Genomic DNA, 22,878 nt, shown 5'->3' on the forward strand with positions numbered 1-22,878 from the left:
CTTCATCGTGGGCTGTGGATTCTTACCTCTTTGAATGCCCGATAAACGTTGATTGGATGCCAGACGTTATGAATTTTACCCTGTTTGTGTGCTGTGTATCTTTATATTCCTATAAATAGTCTGAGTGTTTAGTCAAGTTACTTGGAAACAGTCTCATCCTTTTGGATCTTGTTTTTATAATTTACTAGGCAGGTCTGAAGCAGCATTTAGTCCAAGGCTACTTATTTCCCACTGCTGAGGCCATACCTTCTTGAGAATTCTACTTGATACCCTGTGAATATGAATTTTTCCAGTCCGGTTGGTGGAAATAGACACTATTCCCAGCCCTACGTCAGCGCTGGGACTGTTCCCACTAATCTTTTTGAATGGCTTAAGGGTTTTTTTAAATTCCTGGATTTGAGCAAGTTGGTTTTCCCGACCTCAGGTAGTTTCCTCCACGTGGGCACTGCTCAATCCCCTGCCGGGTCCTTGGGGAGAAGCCCTGCGGGCCTCCAGGGCTTTCTCTCCCTAAGCGTTTCACTCTGCCCTAAGCATTCGAGCTCCCTTGGTCTCCGCAGCCCCTCAGTTCCTTCTCCTGGACTCGGGGACCCTCCAGGTGCTGCCTCCCTTTCCCTCCTTGCCCCACAGCCTAGAAATCTCCCAAGGGAGTAAGCTGGGGCAATCGGAGGACTCACCTCACTTGGTTCCCAACTTTCAGTGTTGTCCAGCGTCTTGAAAACCCTCGTTATACACATTTTGTCTGGTGTTTTTGGTGGTTTCACATGGGAGTGTAAATCTGTTCCCCATCACTCTCTGTCTTGACCCAAAGTGGAGGTTCCGCAGAATATGGCTGAGATGCGTCCTCACCTCTCCAGGATCACAGCTTTGATTATCCAGATTCCATTCAGCCTGACAAGAAGGATGAAACTTGCCAGTGGGGAACGCCCATTGTTTAGCTGTGAAAACAGCCCCCTACTTTCTCCAGAAAAACAAGAAACAATTTAGGCATGGACTAACACACAAGCCTCAGCTCCGCAGAACTGCCAAGGGGTCAGCAGATAGTAATGGTATTTGAGACCAGATGGATGGAAGTCTAGAAATTCTAACGGTACGGGGAAGACGGGGGTTAGCAACACGATGGAGGGAGGGGGCAACCCCCAGAAGAGGTTTTTTCCCCAACATGGGAGGCAGCCACTCTGCGGGTGAGAACTGATGGGCAGGACGACAGAGAAGCTGTTTCTGCCTTGCAGCGAGACCATTCATACCAACAGCTTTTATCTCTAGCCAGGAAGGGGAACCAGGACTGGGAGAGGGGCAGCGGGTGGGCCAGGGTCCCCGGGAAAATTCCTTCCTGAAGGTCTGTCTTGTTCCTGGGCAGCCCTGAGGCCTGGAACCTCACCCCTGCCCCCATTCTACCCCGCAGGAGCCAGTCGGGAGAGAAGAGCCCGCCCAGGGCTGCAGCGGGACAGGCTGGGGCCTCACACGGCCTGGAGCTGCACCGCCTCAGCCAGACAGCTGCCAGGGTGTCAGTTAATCCCCTCAAGAGGCCGGTAAGGGTGGGTTCTTGGCCCCATTTTACAGATTAAGAGCCAGAGTTCCCAAGTTACTCAGCTGACAGACGGGACAAACCAAAGGGTCAGCCTGAAGCTTCCCATGCTCCAGCCACGAATGTCTCCTTCACCGCCCCTGAGAGTTCAGAACCTCTGCTCCCCAAATTCCCCTGCTGAGTGGCATCCAGGAGTGTCCTGGACCCCAGACCCTCACTCCTGGACCTCTGCAGTGTGTCTGTACCGGGCAGGGTACTGAAAGACCCTCCGCCTCCCTCCAGACCTTATAAGTAAAAGGAGGCCGCGGTTGCCTCCTGGCATCGGAGATGGTGAATGAAAGATTCAGGGGATGCTGCCCTGGATCTGGGGCAAGGGTCTGCTCGATCCTAAATAGGTCCTCTTAGGCCCCAGCAGGAGACTCTGTGTCCTGAAGCTGGAGACGTGCGGGTCTAAAATTGGAAGGCTTGGAGGTGGCCTTGCCTTTTTCCGGCCTTGACTCATCCACACCCCGCCTTCAGCTGGGAAGGATCTGACAGGTGGGCCCGGCCCTTGGGCCCATGTGCCTGGATTCCTGTGCTCTCAGCAGAGGCCCTAAAATAGACCAGGACATGATAGCCCACGTCCACAGCGTCCTACCTCTCTGAGCAGCCATGGGGTCTCCTCGCGGACTCTCAGGGGCCACCTCCTGCATTTTCCCAACCCTGTGGCAGGTGAAGGCGAACGCGGCCCTGTGTCTCTGCTCCACTACCGGTTACCTGTGGGTTTGGGGAAAGTCACCCGGGTCCTCGGAGCTGCGTGTTTTTCGTGCGTTCACATTTTCTCTGCCCTTCAATCTGTGTGGGTCTTGGGGGCTTGTCCTCCTCCCAAGTGCTTTCATTGCCAACTTTCTCATTCCCAAAGCCCCACAGACATCATTCAGTTTCTTCCATCCACCCAGAGCACCCAGAAAGCTGCTTTGTACAAATTCAGCCCACGCTCTGAAGGCTGCGATTTCCTTCTCTCTAAAGCCGCCGTCCTCTGTTGGATTTTAAGTGTCCCCAGAGGACAGGCAGGGGCAGCGCAGAGGCCACCTGCTTCTCCTGGCGGACTCGTGGATTGTCATCTTAGACTAGGGGCTCGGGGGGCCCAGCCGGGCCTTCCTCTGGTGGGAGGCAAGGCACGGCCTTGATTGATTTCACATGGCACGTGCGCATCCTGCCCGATTCTTGCAAGAATCGCACAAGAGCTCGCTGTTTCCCAGTGGAAGAAACTGAGGCTGGGAGCTAGCGCTCTCAAGTTCACACGGCCAGCGATGATCAGATGTGACCTTTGTACCCAGTTCTGTCTCCAACCAGATTGTCCGCTCTTCCCCTCCAGGGCCATAGATGCTGCTAATAATGGTTCCTTATTCCCAGCCTGGAGCCACCAGCTGCCGAGATGTTGAACAAGAGCTTCCTGGCGCCGTGTCCCATGTCCCAGGCTATTTTGGGTGTCAGGAATTCATGCACATTCAGCATGTGGCCAGGACCACTGCAGGGCCTCTCTGAAGTTGCCAGCACCTCAGCCCACCCCAAGACCCCCTTTCATTCCCTGGCAGGTGGGGACAGGAAGCTGAGGGTCTTCACCTAAAAGCCCCTGTGCCTGGAGAAAGTCAGGTGGCTCGAAGCCCAGGACCTGTGGACACTCTCTGACCTTCTGTCCACAGCCTGTAACCTCTGGACGTCTCCGGAAGGTTTCTCTAAAGTGGTGGCCTCCTTTAGACCACAGGAGCCGGCCAAGCAGATGATCCTCCGTCTGGGAAGCCTGATGGCTTTCACTCTGCCCTGATGTGACTCTTTGGGCTCACGATCAACCCGCGGTTCCCAAGCTGGACCTCGTTGTGCTTGATTTAAGGCTGGGGCAGTGGGGTCTGCGGGGTGGCGGCCTTGGCCTGTGGCGCCGCGAGTGACTCCATGCTGTGTCCACTCAGGCCTCCCTAATGCTTCTAACAACCCAGCAAGGAAGGTCTCCTCTCCCCATCCCACAGCAGAGGGAGGGTTCCAGGACCCCCGGGAGATCGGCTGTGCCCACAACTTTTCATTCGGACCTGCGTCTCTCTAAAACCCATAGCTTCTCTCTTTGGGGGTCCAGAAATGTCCGCCTTTCAAATACTACACCAAAGCCACCTCCTAGCAGACGGTCCAGGGCAGCACCAAAGCGGTGTGCCATGTCTCAAGCTATTTTCAGGCCCTGCTTGGGTTACAGGCATCTGAACACTTCCAACAGGTGGCGGGACCACCCAAACGTCCCCTGCTCGAGAGCAGCAGGCGCCGTGGGGAGCGGAGGGGCTGGATGGAAACGCATGTGCGCCTGGAGTCTGGCTTCAGAGCCGCCTTCCCTGGTTGGACCCACACTATGGTTTTATTAATAACTGGCCGGCACCGGGCCCGACAGAATCGCCAGTCACTGCAGACTTTTCCCAGTTCTTCATCAGAAGCAGAAGGGGGCACGATGACAGAGGGGGAGCCTTTGAGGGAAGTTTTCTAGGCCCAGTGGTCTCTGGAAGGTTTCTTTCCACGTGGAAAGTCTTTAAAAGCTGCATGATTCTCCTGGAGGGTGGCGGGTTTTGAAATCAAAGCATTTCAGAGATTTGAGGTCAAGGTTTGTTTGTTTTTTTGGCGGTACGCGGGCCTCCCACTGTTGTGGCCTCTCCCGTGGCGGAGCACAGGCTCCGGACGTGCAGGCTCAACGGCCATGGCTCACGGGCCCAGCCGCTCTGCGGCGTGTGGGATCTTCCCGGACCGGGTCACGAACCCGCGTCCCCCGCAACGGCAGGCGGACTCTGAACCACTGCGCCACCGGGGAAGCCCTGAGGTCAAGGTTTGAAGGGAAGGCCACTCTGCTCCTTGCTCCATCTGGGGGCGTGGAGTGAGGCTCTCCCCTGGGGCAGCCTGTCCATGAAACTGACGCCTCCCTTCGGACGTCACTGGTGGCCACAGCATCCTGGACCTGAGCTCACCTTCCCTGCAGGACCATCTACTTTCCAAGCTGCCACATTCTAGCTGTGCATCCCACAGCTAATAAAAGGCATCTGAGGTCAGCAGCTCTGGGGATCCCTCAGACTTTAAACAGCTGCCCGCTGGGTACCGGGGGACGGTGGATAGCAGGACTGTGGAACATCTTGACCAGTCAGGAGGGATCCCCAGCTCCAGGGCAGGTGGCACCATCCTGAGAACCGGGGCAGGCTTCCGGGGAGGGAGGCCCACGTGCGTGGACACTGCCCACTGCCCACCTGTCGTGCCCCTTGCTGGGTGGGATGAGGGCTGTGCCTCCCTTCAAGTGGCTGCCCAAGCTGCACAGGACCCAAGCAGGCGGCCTCCCCCAAACCCCTTCTCTTGCCAGCCACAGCTGTCACAGCGCCAGGCCGGAGGGCGGCTTTCATGTGCACATACATGGCCACCAGGGCGCCACTCGCTTCGGCCACGGGTTTTAAAGAGAACCGGGATCTGTTTTATCTTCCAGTAAAGAGGACTTGGCAACTCCTCCTTCCTGGGTCAGAGAGCCCCAGAGGGGGCTTGGGGCAGTCCTGGAGGGGAAGCCCCCCAGGACAGCTGTACGCTGAGGAGCTGCTGGGAGGCCCTGTCCCTTCTGAGGGCAGGACAGGGCAGGACAGGGTGGCGGCCCAGCGTGATTGGCCAAGGCCTTCAGGCCATATGGAGGCCCCACCTCCAGACGTGCCTGGCTTGGGTTTCCCTGCCTTTGGCGCTGGGAGGCCACACAAAGATGGTATTCATGGTGAGGCCCTAAGTTCTCCCCGGAATGAGGCAGGGTTTAAATAAATACATAAGAAAGTTGGATCCTGGGGCCGGACTGGGCTTGCCCTGGGGGATGGGTGCTCTTGATGCTAAAAGAAAGAAGGCGCCTCTCCCCCGACACACACATGTTCATGGCGAATTAGTAAAAATACTTCTTCTGTGTCAATCAGTGGGGGACTCCCATGCACACCCATTCGGGGACAGTCAGGAAACCCTTGTGTTTGTTGATGACTCTAGTGACCAAGACATTCACTGCCCATGTGTTATATGAGGAATTTAATCTTCCTGCAGGCCCTGAGGTAGGTAGGTCCGGAGGTTCTTTCTTCCCACCCTTTCAAAGGGCGATCGAGGGGGCTGGAGGAGGTGTTGGGGGTGCAGAGGTGAGTGGGCCCCAAGACACGCAAGGTCTGTCCTGTCAGTCAGGTCAGGGAGACAGACAATTAGAAAAGGAAATGCACGGTCACCTGCTCCAGAGCCTGGCCTGGGACCGCGTTCGAAAGCCCCTGGCCCTGCATCAGGCGCTCGGGTAAGTGAAATGGGCACTAGCTCTGCTTTCTAGGTGAGGAAACTGAGGCAGGGAACATGAGGGACCTGTGCTAAGAAGTGGAAACTAACCAGTTCCTCCCAGAGGAAGAAAATTCTTGGGCCGTGTGTGTGCGTACAGGGGCGCTGAAGCAGCCATCAGAAGACACATGCCGCCTCAGGACCACCCTTCCTAGCCAGCCCGGAACTAGCAGGATATGACTTCTGAGTGGAGCCGTCCAGGGCAGGGGGCCCCGTGACCCTTTGCTTAAAGCCAACTGCCTAGTCTTAAAGGGCCGGGAGGGTGGCCAGAGGGCAGAGGTGCTCGCCCCCACGTGGCCACGCAGGAGGCCACGTCACCACGTGTCTGGGGAGAGTGTCCCTCCCCCGGGCTGGGGCATGCTTTCTGATCAGGTCAGCCAACTAGAGAAACACAGACCTTTCTTCCTGCCTTTTGATGGGTTCGATTCCCACCAAAGAGTGGGATTGGAAAGAGCTGGGGCACCCCCAATCCCGCCACGGGGAGCCACCCAGGACGTGCCTCAGAAGTGGGCATGGCAGCAGAGAGGAAACATGGGGAAAGCTTTGGTCTCTTTTCTCAGAAGGGTGTCAGCATTCCCCTTGGAGATGGAACTGGGTTGAAGAGACCCCTTCTTCCCCAAACCTCAGGCACGTTTCACCACTTGCAGAGGGTCTTTTAAGAAATTCAATAAATCACTCAGTGGGGTCAGCTTTGCACAACGTTGATAAATGAGGATGGACAGATGGGTGGTCACGGCCACCCCTGGAGTTAGTATACCACGGAGCGGAGGAAGAACTGCATGGTTTGGTTGATCCCATCTATTAAAAAAGAAAAAAAAAAAGGTGCACATAGGTACATATTTAGTTAAATGACTGTATGTGCCTAAAAATATTTGGAAGCCACAGCGACTAGTTTAACAGTGATTACTTTGGGGGAGCGTACCTTCCTCTGTATTTGAATCTGTTACAACAAGTCAGTTCCGCTTCTGCCACATAAAAAGAGAGATGAGAAACACGTTACTTACCTTGGGATAAAATCACAGATCCAAGAAAGTGCCCCTTATCTGCCCCGTGGGTTCTGGCCACGTGTTCATCAATACTGCATCTGCGTGTCCAGGTTGAGAAGTATGCCCCCAGTGTGTGGTCCGGCCACTGGACGGCTTCGAGGGTCCCCTGCCTGCCCACCGTGCTGGACACAGACTCAGGCCTTTATCTGCCAGCCGAGCTGGGCATCAGAGACAACACTGTCCAGTGCTGGCTTCTATTTTGACGGGCTGAGCCTTTCCCTCTTTCTGGAAGTGGTGGATGGCAGGGCGGATGCCTCTGAAAGTGCCCCTAGAGGGAGATAATGGACCCCATTGTCTGTGGCTAAGAGGATGCCCGTCCCTGCCCCTTAAGTCTCATTCAGGGATACAAAGGGGCTCGGAACATGACAAAGACACACAGTTGAAGGAAGATTCACTGTCTGGTCTCCTCCTCTCTCTGTCTTAAGAAATCCACATCCAACGACCGCTGATTTTTGCCAAAAAAAGCAAGGGGAAATTGTCCCGACACGTACCCTGGGCAGCGCCAAGGGTAGAGGAGGGGGGCTGCCCAGGTCACCAGGATTAGATGGGGGACTGGTACTTTGGGTACCAACACGGCACCAGGACACAGGACACCGCAGGGCCGGGTGGCCAAAAAGGTTGTGGATTCCGTGAGGCTCTGGCCCGGGGCTCGACAAAGCCCCTGCCCCAATGTCCTGGGCACGCCATTGCCTGGGAGCCTGGGGCTGGGGGTGTGCTGGACGCGAAGGCAAGGAGGATGGGAGAGTGAGAGAGCTGGAACACCTTGCTGTACCCCAAGAGAGGGCACAAGACGTTACCATCCGCACGTCCCAGATGCTCCCAGGTTTTAGAGGGAAAGGAATTTGATTGCAACCAGAACGGTGAGGAACAAAATAAGCTCGTTGTGGTGGACGTGCTGACCGGTCACCTGGTGAGCGGGGAAGGCCCAGGACGGAAGCTCTGGTCGGTTCTTGCGACCGTGAAGGGCAGAGCGGGCCGGGGCTGGAGGTCAGGGGCGAGGCTGGCAGAGCAGAGACTGTCCGTCAGCGTTGGGGAGGAGGGAGCTTCAAGGGGGCCAAAGGGCTGGTGGCATCCGAGACTGCAGAAGCCTCAGGTGCAACAAGGGCTGAGTGTGTCCCCCGGAGTGGCCACAGGGCCTGAGAATATTGTTGGGGGAACCGGGGAGCGGCAGCCAGTGGGGGAAGTGTTTGCGGGGCGGGGGGGGGCAAACCCCACCTGGGAGAGGGCAGCAGCTGGAGGAGCCTGAGTCTTGCAGGAAGGGAGTCTCCAGTGTGTTTGCAGGTGAGGGGAAGGGGGCTGCACGAGGGGCGGGGAACATGGAGAGAGCAGAAACAAGGTCTGGCGGCATGGCGAACACAGAGGCCCCGGGAGACGGGGGCTCCCCCTCACCGGGACCAGCAAGCATGCCGGGCGCCGGAAGGGCAGAAGGTGAGGTGTGAGGTTCGTGATTTCGGCGTGGCAGCTCCATCCCGGGTATAGGGCTGAGGTGGCGTGAACTTGAGAAAACCAGGAAACAGTGAGGAGATGGACAGAGAGAAGTACCTCTGCAGTGCAAGCACAGGCTGATGCGCCCCATTGTGCAGCTGTGGGCCAGGCCACATCGGGCCGAGTCTGAATTGTGCAGTGCACAACCTGCCCAACTGTACACGCCAGCCCTTTGCAGGAGCAGGATGTGACACTCACGTGGCTGTGTATTCTCAAGAGCAGGACTGTGAGCCAGGCCCCCAAGCAGCCAGGTGCTGCTGTGAACACAGGAAGGTGGCACAGGACAGATGAGGAGACAGTAATGTCCACAAGTGGAGCCTTGAAGGAGAAATTTCTCCAGGGAGTGAATAAGGAGCTGCAGGGCTGCTGGACAAGGCAGGGATGCCAGCTGCTCCAGCTGCAGCCAAACAAGGGAGCTGAGAGCAAGGTCCTCCCCAGGGGACCCAGCAACCTCAGGGACAGCAGCAGCGCAAGCTCGAGGCTGGGCACAGCAGTGCCAGCCTCAGCTGGATGGCTGAGGAGGCTCCATGAGGTTCAATGCTTGCCCGACGGTGGAGCCAGGGTTTGGATCCAGGCGTGGACCGAGGCCAGCATTTTTCTAGACCTTAGGCGGCTCACATGTCCAGGTCCAGCGCCCGGCCGGCATGCAGCCCCTGGTCCTGGGAGGGATGGGGCCTGCCTGAGATCTCCGGCAAGAACAGAGAAATCAAGTCAGTCTTAATTAAGTCGCACACAGGGACCGGGGGTCCGGAGGGGCCACGCCACCTGCCCACAGCTCTCATTGTGCACAGCTAATCCCGTCCAGGTGTCTGCTGGCAGCCCCTGATCAATTAGTCACTGCGCTTGAAGCTGAGTGTAATTAATTATTCAATTTTGAACTGTTCCAGCTTAATGCGTCTGAAATGACATCATGCATCCTGGGGGTTCTGCAGGCGGGGACAAAAGGCAAACAGGTCTGAACAAAGCCCCCCGTGCACCTGACCAGCTCTGAATGGGCGCTAACCCTCCACCGCCCAGCGCGTCCCCCACCTCCCCGCACCATCGCTCCGAGCAGCCGCCCAGCCCCCTACATGGGGCGGCTGACGCGACCCATCCCGGGAGCCTCCGGGTCACGGACCCGCAACTTACGATGTGTCCTAGCACCACCCCAGCTCCCCAAGCCCACCAGGGGCCTGGCTCTTGGGCTACAATCAAGCTCGGGCCGCACTGGGAGCCACTCCCAGCCCCCCTTCCCCGCGCCCCAGCTCTCTGCCGTCATCCCCTCTCAATGCCGGGCAGAGTGGGAAGCCTGGGGCCCCGTAGCCCCTGGGGAGATGGACGGGCCCTGCACGGGGCCCCCGCCTGCCCCAGAGATACGGTCAGGGGCTCCAAGCAGCGGGCAGGGCTCCCTCCTGGTTGCATCTTTCAAGGGGAGGTGGTGGGTCCCTTGAGCCACCCTGACCTGCACCACTGAGGCCAGAGAGCGTCCAGGGGGCTCTCCTGTCCTGCCTCCCCCTGCCCTCCGCTGTCGTGGTCCAGGCCCGCCCCCTCTCAGTAGCCCATTCACAGAACTGGCACCCTAGCACGGGCATCCACCCAAAGTGACAACGGTCTCTCCTGAACAGTCCGTGGCTCCCGATCACCTTGGTCAAATGCAAGCCCTCAGCCCTGGCTGCAAGGCCCCCGTATCGCCACCCTGCTCCCCGCTTCCCCCTTTCTCCCATCTTTCTCTTCATGCACCATTGACACTCTGCTGGTCCCTGAACTTTGGGGCTTAGAGTGGCCTTCCCAGGCCCCAGTGCCCCACCTCTGCCTGCCCAGCAACCCCTTATTCTTCCCTCTGTCTTTCCAGACCCGCAGCAGGCCCTGCCCGACGGCGCCTCTTATCTCAATGCAGACTACGCGTGTGTTTACAAGGCAGTTCCAGCTGGGGGTCTGGGGGGCAGCGACCTCTCTCCCTTGGCTGTGTTTTCCGGGCACCCAGCACAGCGCTTAGCACATAATGGACCCTCCAGAAATGTTTGTTGAATTCATGAAGGAAGAAATTATTAAATCGGCCAAATTGAACTCATTATCTCCCCCTTCCTCCCTGCCAACAAGGGAGGCCTCGCACCCTGCATCTGGGAAAATGGTGTCGTTACCAGACGCTCAGGCCGCCCAGCTGCAATCCAGGCCACTTCATCCTCTCCTCTCTTCGCTGCCCAGGGCCGTTGTATTTATCTGGGCTGCCTCAAAAAAGACCCCCAATCCTGCATTTCTGCACCCCCATCCCCCAGCCTAGCTCAGGCCTCCTGGTCTCCACCCAGCCTCCACCCTGGGGGCCCTGCCTCCACTGACCCCCACCCTCCAAGATGGGCCCCAACTGGGCTTTCTGAAATTCAAACACGAACTGCTGTGCTTTAAAACGCTCAGATGACCCAGCAACTCCATTTCTAGGTGTACACCCAGAGGGATGGAAAGCAGGGACCTAATAGATATTTGTAAACCCACGTTTACGTTGTTCACGATAGTCAAAATGTGCAAACGAACCAAGTGTCCACCGATGGATGAATGGATAAGCAAAATGTGATATATACATGCAGTGGAATAGTATCGTCTTAGAAACAAACTCTGATACCTGCTGTAACATGGACAAGCTTTGAAGACAGTATGCTCAGGGAAATAGGCAGTCGCGAAGGGTCCAATTCTGTGGGATTCCACTTACATGAGGTTCCTGGAGGGGTCAGATTCATAGTGACAGAAAGTAGAAGAGTGGGTGCCAGGGGCTGGGGAAATGGCGATCACGTGCCTCCTGGCTGGAGAGTTTGAGTGCGGGAAGATGAAACAGTCCTGGAGATGACGGTGGTGTGACGGTTGTACAACAACGTGAATGTACTTAATGTCACCGAACAGTACCCTTCAAAATGGTTAAAACAGCAACTTTTCTGTTATGCATATATAACTACAAATTTTTAAAATCCTAAAAAATACAGATTTTCTAAATGCTCAGGTGCATCAAATGTCCTCCGAGCTCCCCTCACCAGCCCTGCACAGCCTCCTGCCCGGGCTCTACCTTCATCTCAACTCCCTCCACTCTGGCTGCGCACCCTTCCCCCTGGGCACCAGTCTCCCCATCAAGCTCCCTGCCTCTGCACGGGCTGCTCCTTGTCTCCCCCAAACCTGCCCACCGCACCCAACCCGCGTACTCAGCACCCTGCCAGGGCTGGAACATGTTCTGTCTCCTGTGTCCCCCCCAGGCCTGGAAATGCCTGGTGACAACACAACACTATGTAAATATGGGGTGAACTAGTGATGGAAGGAATGAATGCTTGGGTCCCTAGTGGCCCCCCACCACCTGCCTGTGGCTTTCCCCGCTGTTATTACTTCCTGCTCCCCGAAACTCACAGCTCCCACCCTGCCAAGTCTCCCAAGAGGAGGAGGCCAGGTGAATCAGAGACAGAAAGCATGGCCCTGTCCAGCTCCTCCGAGCAGTCCCCCATGGCCATGCACTCTGGGCAGTGGGACAGTAGCCCTGAGGTTTGGAGGAGCCAGTGCAGACCCCTAGGCCTGGGACACACACACCCCAACCGGCAGGTCCCTCATTTCCAGGGTCCCCTGAGGAAGAGCGAGTGTCTTACATCACCCAGAACAGGACTCACATGCTGGGTTGTTCCTGCCCCGTGTTCCTGACTTTTCACTCATTTGTTCAGGGTGAGAGCCACTTTGGGGTCAGATGGACAGAGCCTCAGTTTCCCCCTTTGTAAAGTGGGAACCGCACATCCTTTGTGACTGGGGGTGACGGCACAACAGCAATTGCTACAATTTGCCAGACTGTCCCCAGCAAGCACCGTGGAGAGCGCCGGGCTCCAGCCACAAGGAAGCCCGCGTAGCTCGGGGTCCAGTGCAGAGACAGAAAGGAAGCCAGGAGTTCCAGGGTTAATTCTTCCTCAGAACCAGTGAAGAGCCACAGAGGGCCATTTCAACGGACATTTGGATGCATCAACTCAACACACATCCACCAGGAGACACGGACTCCGCGTCACTGGAACCAGATGCAGCCTGCGGGGCCGCTGGAGGAGGCGGTCCCGCTGCACACACGGGTGAGCGCTCTGCATCCACCCTGAAAGCCACACGACAGGGGCCACGGGGGTGGGAGAGCACAGGGCACGATTCACTTACAGAAGAAACACGCACAAGCAAACCGAGCTGTGGCTTCGGTTTATTTATAGTGTCAAGACAACAGAATGGCTGTTACTGGCGGGAGGGCGCGGGGGTGTTTGCCACTGGGGAGAGCATGAGAGGGCTTCCGGGGTACAGAAATGTGCCAGGCCTGAGTGGGCGTGTTTATGGTATGTGCGTTTTACGGCGTGTGTACTACGCTTTAATAACAAGAAGGGGGAGGAGCTTCATATCAGTTCTGTATTTGAAAGCTCCTGATTTGCAAACTGATGTTATATGCACAGTAAACTCTTATTAAATGCTAAAAAAAAAGAAAAAGAAAAAGAAGGAAGAAAAGAAGAAAAAGGGAGGGAAGGAGCGGGGAGGGGAGGGAAGAGAAAACCTAGTCAAACACACACAGACCCCCTCTGGAGGGTCTGGCTGAGGCTGAGGGCAGGGGACGCCTTTCCGGAGAGGGGACACTGAAATTTTGCCTGAATCTTGGGGAAGAGCGGGGAGAAGGGGGTGAGCTGCCAGGGAGGCCCAGCTCTCCGGAAGGGGCTGGTGTGGCCTTCTACATAGCGGGGTCTTCTTGCTGGAAGCCTCTTGCTGGAAGCCTCCAGCAATCCCAGTTCTGGGCATATATCCAGAGAAAACCATAATTCAAAAAGATACATGCACCCGCAATGTGCTTAGAAGCACTGTTCACAACAGCCAAGACAGGGAAGCAACCTAAGTGTCCATGGACAGAGGAACGGATAAAGAAGACGTGGTGCCTATATACAATGGAATACTACGCAGCCATAAAAAAGAATGAAATAATGCCATTTGCAGCAACATGGATGGACCTAGAGATTGTCATACTGAGTGAAGTAAGTCAGACAGAGAAAGACAAATATTATATGATATCACTTATATGTGGAATCTAAAAAAATAATACAAATGAACTTATTTACAAAACAGAAACAGACTCACATAGAAAACAAACTTATGGTCACCAAAGGGGAAAGCAGGGGGCAGGGGGAGGGATAAATTAGGAGTCTGGGATTAACATACACACACTACTATATATAAAATAGATAACCAACAAGGACCTACTGTACAGCACAGGGAACTCTACTCAATATCTTGTAATAACCTATAATGGAAGAGAATATTAAAAAAAGAATACATATATTCTTTTTTAAATAAATTTATTTATTTATTTTTGGCTGCATTGGCTCGTCGTTGCTGCGCGAGGGCTTTCTCTGCTTGCTGTAAGTGGAGGCTACTCTTCGTTGCAGTGCATGGGCTTCTCATTGCAGTGGCTTCTCTTATTTCAGAGCACGGGCTCTAGGCACCCGGGCGTCAGTAGCTGTGGCACACGGGCTCAGTAGTTGTGGCTCACGGGCTCTAGAGCACAGGCTCAGTAGTTGTGGCGCACGGGCTTAGTTGCTCCGCGGCATGTGGGATCTTCCCGGACCAGGGCTCGAACCCGTGTCCCCTGCATTGGCAGGCAGGTTCTTAACCACTGCGCCACCAGGGAAGCCCAAAAAAGAATATATATATGTATATCTGAATAACTTTACTGTACACCTGAAACTAACACAACACTGTAAATCAACTATATTTCAACAATAATTTTTTTCAAAACAAGTGGGGCTTGCTGAGCCCAGAGTCTCTGATTCCCAGCGGGAAGCCGAGAAGGGACCTGGGTAAGGTGGGCGCAGGGCTGACCGTCTGTTCCATTTGGGAGGCAGGGTTGGCGGGTGGACTGCTGGGGCGGCCGGGGTCGTCATTCAGAGCAGACCTCCAGCCCTGGGACTGGCCTTGGCCGTGGCCTTGGACCAGCAGTGGCAAAGATCAGGGAAAAATCAGGCCAAGGCTCCAGGCTGAAACGTCCTCTCAGCATCAGCGCTGATGGTTCCACGCTCCGAGGGAGGGAACACTTTGGCATATGGTCAAGCCTCATTTCCTCCATCTGTGGCTCAGTAGGGATGGGGCTCTGTGCCCGGGACCCCGAGACTTGGAAACAGGGGAAGCAGGCGTGAGCACAGACCCCACTGCTCGGTGCGGTCCGAGCGCATTTGGGAGGGCCTGGTGCCCGGCGAGCCTGCTCGAGGCAGCCCAGGGTGATGCTGGTCTGGCACTGCTCCCCATGCGGTCATGTCTAATTGCCGCTGTGGCCTAGCTGATTAGCACGGTAACCACCAGCCTCGGGAAGGAGGTGGACTTCAGAGCGCCAGGAATTAAGCCGAGACTTGGCAAGTTCATGCCTTTGCCTGCCCCGGCTAGCAACACGGGTCCCCGTGGGCAGAGGCGGGCCTTATCCAAACACGGCTCAAACGCCCTCATCTGTTGACCAAACCAGGGTCATGAAAAGGCAAGCAACCCCCTGGGCTTGATCCCTGTCCCTGCCACCCCAGCGGGGACCCCGGGGCCCCATTTCCCCCAGAAGCAGTCCGGGAGGGGTAGCACGGCCGCCGCGCTGGGCCGGGCTGTGCCTCGCATCCAGGGAACACCAAGCCCCATGGCTTTCTAAGAAAGGATTTTGGCCAACGCCTGTGGCCACAGCCTGACCACATGGCTTGGCCACAACGAGTCTGTCTGTGTGGGATTCTCCAGGAATTGTTTGTCTCGGAGGATGTGGTCAGAGATGGAGGGCAGAGGTGGAGGGCCTGACTCCAGTGTTCCAAGGATTGGGGCCATGGTTGACAAGCCCAGAGGAAGCGTGGACATTCATACAGGTGGGGGGGAGCCAGAGCTAAGGGTTTTTTGTTTTTGTTTTTTTCACTTTTTAATGATGAAAAGTGTCCAGGGACCACAAAGGTGGAGAGAAGAACAAACCAGCCTCCACAGAGTTTTACCCAGACTCAACAGCCTAAGAGCCTGCACACTTGGAGGCCAGCATGCAGTCCATGGCAGGACCGATATCACCCCCTCCCCTCACACGCCAACGCATCTGACACAAGTTTTCTCCACCCTGGTCAGCTGTCTTCTAGAAGCTTTCTCTGCACCCCAGGCCCATGCCCTTGGGAAGTCCTCTGTTCAGACAAGACCCCCCCACCCCCCGCCACATGCACACAGGCCTCTCTGGAAAGTCCCTCCAAGTCTTCTGAGGTAGCCCCGGAACAGGTGGCACAGAAGAGCCAGAGCTACTTTGGGTACCACGAGACGGCCACACGCCACCTGACGCTGTCGGAGCCCCAGTACCCGTGATAAATGTGCTCGGCTCTGAAATAGCCTTCAAAGCGAGTGCCCCAGGCCGTTCCAAAGCCGGGCTCCTGGGGCTATTGGGTTTCATGATTTCTCTTGCAGCCTTGGTTACGGGTTAGCATGAAATCTTCTCACCCCTTAATTATAGTTCTGGCATTCGAAAAACACCAACACCTCTCCCTCCCTTGGTGCCCTCGCCCCATTCCTCCCCACTCCCAAACGCTCCGAGAGCCGCAGATAATCCCCGGGGCCATTTATGACTATCCCGTCCCTGTCCTCCAGTGTCTGACCGCACACTCATGGGCCCAGGCCTCTTAGCTGCCTTACAAGGTAACACTGCCCGCCAGGAGACGCTACTTCGGGAAGAGTCAAGAGGACAGAGAATGTCAGGATCTTTGTTTATGCTCTGAGCCAAGCCATTCCAGGGGCCGCCGAGAACAGACGGGGTCTGTATCCGAGACAACTTGAACACACGCTGTCTTCCCCAGGGAAGGGGTAGAGGGAGGGTGACGGGGGGTGGGGTGGGGGGAGGTGGAAAAAGTAAGCCCATGGCCTCTTTGGCTCAAGTCAGATGGAGCAAATTAAAACATTGAGGAATTTTCCCCTTCCAACTGCAGTTCTGTTTTAGGTCTGATGTCTGTCAACCAAATTAAAATAGATGAAAGCCAGCCTCAACTATGTCTCTGGGTGGAGAGGGGAGGTACGCCTTCGTGCTGGGGACGGGTGACCTCGTTCTGGGCTGCTTCCCTAATTGATCGCATCTCCAGGGTGGAAAACAGATTTGGCATCCAACCCTCCCGTTCCTCCCCACGCCCCAGTCCACGCAGGGGACACAGCAGGAAAGCCAGAGGGAAACTCTGGGGTGACTGAAAGTCCTTTGGAGGCAAAGAAAAAGATTGTGGGAGAAAAAAGTCAAGCCCACCAGAGCAGGGTGTAGATGTACACAGTCCTGGTGTTTTCAGGGACAGTGGGCTTAGCACGGGTCCGAGTGGGCCGGGTGTCTCTGCAGGCTGTATCGGGGGAACAGGGCGATGTGTCCACCACACAGGGGAGGGGCCAGACCTACACTGCCTCGCCCTGCTCCCACCCCCTCCCAGACCCCATGCTGTCAGAGGAAAATGGACGATTTGGCAGTTTTAGATTGGAGAGAGGGAAAGACTCCCCGAAATGGAGGGACGAGTGGAGGCCACCAGAACCGCCGAGCTGGGAAAAGGACACGGCTGGGCAGCCGTGCGGGAGGGAAGAAGGATGGCGCTGGGCTGGTATAAAGGGTCCCGGCGGCCGGGACACCGAACAGGGGGCCTCTGAGGTGTCAGCCCCTGGCCACCGCTTGAACTCACGACTCCAGTGCAAATGGCAGTGAATCTCCAGTGCTGCCTCACCCTCTGGCCTTCCCTGGAGTCCTCAAGAAAATCATGCCGGGAGACGGGGTGGACAGGCGCAGGGAGGGAGGCACCCTAAGGGAAGGCTCCAGAGAGCACCCACCGCGGACGGAAACCCCAAAAGAGGCACCAAGACGCCCCACGCCAACATTCTCACGTAGTCCTCTGACAGCCCGTCGGAGGGCTGAGGTCTCCCTGCTTTCGCCACAAAGCAGCAGAGAGCAGAGCCAGAGCAGCCCTTCCCTCGGGGATGCCCAAGGAGACGCCCTGCACACCCCTCCCCCTGCCCCATGTTCCCCCAAGGCCAAGCCCCCAGGGCCTGTCTGGCTGTCCTTCCCTGGGCTGCTGTGAGCACGGTGGGTGGGTGTGGGGAGGTGCTCTCCACTCGGGGGAAGACACGGAACAGTTTCAAGGGGCTCAGGCTTTCCGCTACCAGCTGCCCCCCTGTTTCTCCCCTCCACCCCTGGTCTGGGCCTGCACGTAGGTCATGCCACCTGCCGCTCTTCCTGTGAGATCACTGGACAGAAATGGTGGCATCTGCTGTCCCTGCACATGGCCGTAACCAGATCAGCAAAGAGCCCCCTGACCTCCTCCCGCCCAGCCCCGCCGGCTCCCTAAAATAGCCTTGATGTATGTACGGCATCTTCTGGAGCAGAACCGACCCGATCACGTAAACATTCCCGGCGTCTCGCGTAGGCATGGTCGTTATCAATAAGGCAGGTGGGGCTCCTGGGGCTCATTCTCGCAGGGGCCCCGGATCAACGGCACACATGTCTGCCGCGGCTGGGGGCTGAGCTCAGTGCCCGTGTGGGCCTGGGCTTGATGAATGGTCTCTGCCCATGCTGACATCGATAATTATAGGATAGGCTTCGGGACTGGCAGGGGCCCAGCTGCAGGACTCTACCCCAGCCACCTCCTTTTATAGAGAGGGAAACTGAGCCCAGAGAGGGAGCTAGCTGCACAGGGAGTTGGGGACCCTGGCAGCCACACACCGCATCCACTGGCCCATCTCTAGGCTCAGCAGAAAAGGAGGGGGCAGGGAATCAGGGTGCCCCGAAGGCCACCAGGTGGGAAGAAAACTTTGTGCTCAGTTTGGCCGGACGGGGACAGGCCTTTGGTTCTCGAGAATGGGCCCCGAAGAGGAAAAGAGGCTCAGAGCACAGGAAAGGTCCTCGGACTAAGAACGCTCAGCATGTCCTCAAGGCCCTGGACGCCCCTCCTGGAGCCCCACCTTGGGCCTTGGCAGCAGAGTTTGGGAACCTGGTCACTGTTAACACTTGGGGCTGGATCCCTCAGTGCTCCGGGGGTGCCCTGTGCACTGGGGGACGTTGAGCCCCATCCCTGGCCTCTACCCACCACGCGCCATTAGCATCCGGTTGTGACAATCAAAAATGACTCTGGATATTGTCTGACGTCGAGACAATGTCGAGAGATACGACTGTGCCTGGTGACCGCCCCGGTCCCTGCCTGGTCTGGGAAAGGTGCCCGTGGCTGTCCCCACTCTCCCTCTCCCGTCGCACCGCAGGCTCTGAGGTCAAGTCATTTGGCCGGGACAGTGAAGGCTGCAGAAGGTCCTGGCCTTGGCGCTGGGTCCCGAGTGGAGTGGATGTGCTCGCAGGGGAGGAGAGGGAGGGCAGAGGGAATGGGGGCGAAGACACATATATGGAGGCAGAGAAGCAAAGCGGTGAGGGTAACTCATTGTCCGGGGCTCCAGAAGGAGATGCTCCTGGGGGGACTGACGAGGCGAGAAGGGGGCGCAGGGAGCAGGTGAGCGAGACGGTCCGCATCCTGCCCAGCTTCTGGCGCCTCAGGGGGGCCCTGGGGAGCTGGCCCTGCCTGCCTCCCACCTTCAAGTGGGGTCTCTGACCTGCAGGTGGCTCCATCCATGTTTCCTGGATGGGGTCCCCCCAGTGTACCCTCCTCTGGGAAACACCTGTCCATTGGGTCCCTCGGGCCCAAGACTGACTGGGAGGCTGGGAGGCTCTGGGCAGTGTGCGGAGGGCCGCAGCTGAGCCTGTGTGAGGTACCAGAAGCCCCCAGTCCCCGTGCCTCCCCACTGCCCACCCCGGGGGGCACCCTCGCTGCGGATGGGCTACACACCAGGGCCCTGGGGTCCAAGGGGTGCTGGCGGGCCCAGGGGCGCCAGGTGACGGGCTGCGGGAGATGTGATGTGAAGGCTTCCCAGACAGCATTTGGGACGATGCCTCAGTGGCAGCCGCCGCAAAAGGCGGGGAGCAGGGCCAGAGAGCCGAGGGCGGTGCTGGGGCCCAGCCCAGACCAGGCAGCCCAGCGGGCTTCAGTGCGTGCATGCTGCCATCGTGTGGAGGCCCGGCCTGGACGGCCCGGGAGCTGAGGGACACCCCCAGGCCCCCAGTGGGACCCTCTCCTGGCCAGGACGTCTCTGGCCCCAGGCTATGGGCCTAACTGGGCCCAGGTGGCCTTGGCAGAGGAGCTGACCGGTCTGCTGCATCCCAGGGCTGCAGAGCCCTGCCAGGGGTGGGAGGGCAGGCCAGGGGGTTAAATGGGCAAGTCTACCCCAGGGCCTTTCAAAGATGATTGACACTGGGGTGTGGGTGAGGGGAGCGGCCTGGCCTGGAGGCCTGGCCTGGCTTGGCAGCCCGTGGACCGTCCCTGCCCTGTTTCCCGTCTCACCCTGGAAGGATGCTCTTCCCAGTGGACAGCCTTCCCACCCTCCCGATGGCGCGCCCCTCTCCTCCTACACATCCTGTCTGCACAGCCGCTTCTCCTCAGCAAACCCCTCCTGTGCCCTGGTCCCCTGCCAGGGGCTGCCCCTCACCTCCCACCTCAGTGGCTGCAGCCTCTCTCCGCCCCCCTCCACCGTCCACCTCATTAAAAACTATAGCAGCTGGATAAGTCAGGGTCCTGCAGGAAGCAGACACACACTCGAGGAAGGGGACCATTTAGGAAGGTGTGGGGAGGAATGCGGAAGGTGCAGGCCCCCCACCCGGGGTGTCATCCAGGGGCTGGGCTCCGCCCAGGTCCGCAGGGCCAGGAGGAGGGAACCGTTCCAGTGCAGGGCTGCATGGGGTGGACCCTTCAGGGAGGAATAAACGGGTCAACCTCACGAGCCACAGCCCCCCACCCCTGGGTCCAGCACAGAGCGAGCAGGGAGGGGGTGGAGCGGGGCAGGTCCCCTAAAGTGGGTGTAAAGCAGCGGGGGCATCCCCAGGCGCACAGCTCCCGGGCTGCCATTGCTCCAGCGTCCGCAGGCAGGGAGGCCGTGTTGATTTATGCCCTGGAGCAGCCCTTCTCCTCCTCCGGGATGGGCGCTCTGGACAGATCACAGCACGGCAACAGAATATAGATGGGGGCGCTGACCCTCCCCCTGCCGGATCCCCTCCCTGGCCCTCTGCCCACCCGCTCCGTGCCCTGGGAGGGAGCCTGGGATATTCCCCTCCTGCTACTGGTCTCCCAGCCCCAGCACTCCAGCCTGGGGGGCCGCGTATGTGTGTGAGACCCTTTCCTGCGATTGCAGCCTCTCCAGGTGCTACAGTGTCCCCGGTTGGTTATCTTCACACCTCGTGAATCATTCTTCGGTCAGATCTCCTCATCTGAACCACCTGAGAGGGACCGCTTCCCGTCAGGAGGCTGGTAACCCGTAAACACACACACACCTGTCCATCACCAAATATTTTCATTCCACTTTCCAAATGTTGGGCTCAACCTCACGCGATGGCTGCCTTCACACCAGCTCCCGCGTCTGTCCGCCGGTCCCTGCCAGGCCCGCCAGTCCTGCAGGGTGGAAACCGCCTTGGACTCCTGCCTCCTACATCCAGGTCCCGCCCAGCTGTCAGCACAGCCCTGAAAACCGTCCATCCGAGCGTGTCACCCCACTGCTTCACCCAGGGGTAAAGTCCCGGCCAACTGGCCAGACACCGCACTACCTGACTTCTCTAACCTGGTTCAGCCTGGCCCGGTCCCTCTCCCCTGACCCCGGGCGCAGCATGAGGGGCCGGACGCCCCCTGCCGCGCCCGCCCTGCCCCCCACTCTTGCTGATGCCCTGGCCCTGCTGCATCCCCCCAGTCGGCCCCCTCCTCAGAGATGCCACTCTTAGGGCCTCCTGTTCCTCTCCTTCTGGAAGGTTCTTCTCCTCTCCCTGCTGTCAGGCCCCTCCTGAGCCCCTTGCCCATCCCCTTCCATCTCTCTCACGGAGCTGGGAAGACAATCCACCCTGGGGGAGCCACGGGGTCTCTGTGAGGGTCCTGGACCCCCACTCTGGGGCCACCTGGGCCTTGCCTGTCCAGAGGCATAGAGGGGAATGGAAATATCCTCCCGACGGAGAAGCCGGGGGACTTCCGGAGAAGGTGCTGGATGAGCTCTTCAAGTGGCTGCTTGAGAATTCAGAGACATGTCTGCAGTTTCTCCTGGCAAGCCCAGCCGTGGGTGATTAAAATAAAACGACCTAATAAACACCCCCAGAAGCCTTTGCACATACATTCCTACAGGGATGCTTAAGAAAATTAAGGGCTGAAGTGATTTTTTTTCCCCAGCAAGAAAGATTGGGCCACTTAATTAAGAGCTATCCTTAATCTTGGACAAACGAGGTCTAATTTCTTCAAATTATTCCACATTTCACTAATTTTGTCCCCTTTTTTACTCAAGAGTGTCTGAGCAGAAGTACTGAGCACAATTTTAAAAGCCTGGGTGTGAAGACTGTCTCATTTCCTCTGACGTGAACAGAGCATCTGGGTGCTTGTTATTTGCAGCTGGGAAAGAAACCCTGGCAAGTGGGGCTGGGGGAGCTCAGCCCCCCTACCCCGAACTGAAGCTCGCACAGGGGGCTTCATTAGCACATGGTTGCCGGCTGCCTTGACAAGGACAGAGCACGACGGACAGAGCCTGAGACCTGACGGGTGCATCAGGCAGAAAGCACGGGTGGGTCCCAGAATTCGGGGCACCGCCGGGGGCCATCCCCGCACACCCCCTCACCCACCAGCAACTCATCTGGAAATCTCACTTGCACTCCACTTCTGTTCTTTTCAAACACAAAACAAAGCAAAACAAAAAAGAAGGGAGAAAGAAGGGACGAACAGTGGCTGGGCACCAGCCGTGTGCCGGGCAGAGTGGGATTCAGCTGTAGCCCTGAAATTGGGCTGACTTGGTCACGGCTCATTGGGCAGCTGGGGAAACCGAGGCTGTGAACTTGGGCCCGGGAAGCGGGAAGCGGCGATGGGAGGTGCGTTGGCACAGCTCCAGAGGCCGCATGCGTCCTGTTCTGCCACGTGTCTACCCCAGAGAGACGTGGGTCTCCCTCTGTCGGCAGCGCAGGGGCTGGTAGGTGATGCTGAACAGACCAGCGAGCGGCGTCCGAGCTCCAGGGACCTGTAGCGACATCCCTTGGCTTTGCACACTCGGTGCCGTCCCCTTCCTTCTACCAGCAGCAATTCCACTGTCCTCTCGGGGCTCACCGCCACCCCAACTGAGTCTTTGGAGCTGGAGCAGCAGAACCCCTCCCCCAGTTCGATCAGAGAGCCAGAGAACACCCCTCCCCTGGCCAGTGTGAGAGTCCAGCCCGGTTCAGCCAGCCACCATCCATCCCCGAGAAACAGGCACCATCCCTGGACCAAACTTGAAGCTAGAAGGCTCTGTGGCCAGAGCTGCTGAGGGACAAGGGCAGAGACTCTAAGAATGAAGGCACCAAAGCAAAGAAGTTCTGAAGGAGAGACCGTTCCTGCTGCGCCGTTCCTGGGCTCTCGGGTACACGAGTCAGTCCATATGCCCTTTCTTTTTAGCCGGGCTATTGGCGTTGAGTTTCCTTCATCAGCAAAT

This window comes from Phocoena phocoena, chromosome 2 (genome assembly GCF_963924675.1).
Source record: "Phocoena phocoena chromosome 2, mPhoPho1.1, whole genome shotgun sequence".
NCBI classification, from domain to species: Eukaryota; Metazoa; Chordata; class Mammalia; order Artiodactyla; family Phocoenidae; genus Phocoena; species Phocoena phocoena.